Source organism: Nylanderia fulva, unplaced genomic scaffold (assembly GCF_048542155.1).
Source record: "Nylanderia fulva isolate GAGA-0341 unplaced genomic scaffold, ASM4854215v1 Scaffold141, whole genome shotgun sequence".
NCBI classification, from domain to species: domain Eukaryota; kingdom Metazoa; phylum Arthropoda; class Insecta; order Hymenoptera; family Formicidae; genus Nylanderia; species Nylanderia fulva.
Window position 1 is genome coordinate 23,547 of NW_028189633.1, and position 1,672 is coordinate 25,218.

Below are 1,672 nucleotides of genomic sequence, written 5' to 3' on the forward strand. Positions count from 1 at the left end.
TTCAATAGTTCTTTGTTCATTTCTGTTCGATAATTTGTTCAAAAGTTATGACATTTTTTGTGCGCGCGTGCAATACTTAACGGCTGTCGGCATGCTCCACTGCGTTCTGTTAATTCACTGCACAACAAACTTGAAAATTTTTTTACGTAAAAATTATTGCTCATACGAGAAAAATTATAAAATACTTTATGCAAAATTGTCCATTCTTTAATTTCCTATTTTTGTATCTTTTTTTTAAAATGGATACATAACAAGATATTTGCAAAATAACAGAATTTAGGTACTAATTGTTAAGTTTCATTTTTTAGCGGCCACTATACAATAGTAAACTTTTGTCTTTAATCTTATGCAATAACGAAAGTCTGTACCAAACATCACCAAGTTTGCTAACATTTTTTCTGAGGTTTTGCTCAATTTTTATCTAAAGTAACTGCAGCATAGAATATATTGAGTCACGATAAAAGCTACATGCATGCACATACATATGTATGTACACAAGCATGTGCGCACGTAAGCATATACACATGTTTACATATACATATTTTTAAATACATATTTTAATAAACTTTGCAAATATATGTGAAATCCCACTAAAAAAACATCACAGATGTAAAAAAAAGCGATAAGTTATATCTTTCGCTAGCAAAAATAGTTCTTTATAATAACCAAAAATATTATTTTCTCAAAAATTATATTTATAAATTATATTTTATTTTTATTAATAATACTAGAAAAAAATTAAAATATTATCATCAAAAAGTAGTAAAATCAAAAAGTTGCACTAAGTAAATGACAACATAATATACGATATACACTTCCTTTTTCTCGGCCACAGAGCCAAACGCGATGTTATTGCGAAATTAAGGAATCTGAGAATCTGTATCCTATGTTTGGAATCTCAAGAATTCTCCTTGTATCTCTTTTACTTCCCCTGTAAAGAAATAGGCGAGAAAAATATTGGTCCAAAAGTTGACTAAATCGGGAATCGAACCCAAGACCTTCCGCTTGCCGGGCAAATGCTCTTCCAACTGAGCTATTCAGACACTTACGAAACAATACTTTTCTCAATGCTTTTATCCCCCAAAGCGTCGTAATTAGGCCCAGATGCGAAATAAACAATAATAAGAATTTTTAGGTCGGCTCTTTTAATTTAAAACACGATATACATCTTCTTCTTGGCCACAGAGCCAAACGCGATGTTATTGCAAAATTAAGGAATCTGAGAATCTGTATCCTATGTTTGTAATTATTATTATTGTTTATTTCGCGTCTGGGCCTAATTACGACACTTTGGGGGGAGGGGGGGTGAAAGCATTGAGAAAAGTATTGTTTCGTAAGTGTCTAAATAGCTCAGTTGGAAGAGCATTCGCCCGGCAAGCGGAAGGTCTCGGGTTCGATTCCCGATTTAGCCAACTTTCGGACCAATATTTTTCTTGCCTATTTCTTTACAGGGGAAGTAAAAGAGGTACAAGGAGAATTTTTGAGATCCCAAACATAGGATACAGATTCTTAGATTCCTTAATTTTGCGATAACATCGCGTTTGGCTCTGTGACCGAGAAGAAGGAGGTGTATATCGTGTTTTAAATTAAAAGAGCCGACCTAAAAATTCTTATTATAATATATTTAGATGAATTTTCTACAATGATACAAATGTAGAATGATTGCTTTATT

At 32.5% G+C, this 1,672-nt stretch overlaps 1 non-coding gene across 1 annotated transcript; it reads left to right on the top strand.

The window, feature by feature from the left end:
- Positions 1–1,339: 1,339 nt before the first annotated feature.
- TRNAA-GGC (transfer RNA alanine (anticodon GGC)) lies at positions 1,340–1,412 on the top strand. Its single transcript has one exon. It is a non-coding gene; the product is annotated as a tRNA-Ala (tRNA).
- Positions 1,413–1,672: the final 260 nt, after the last annotated feature.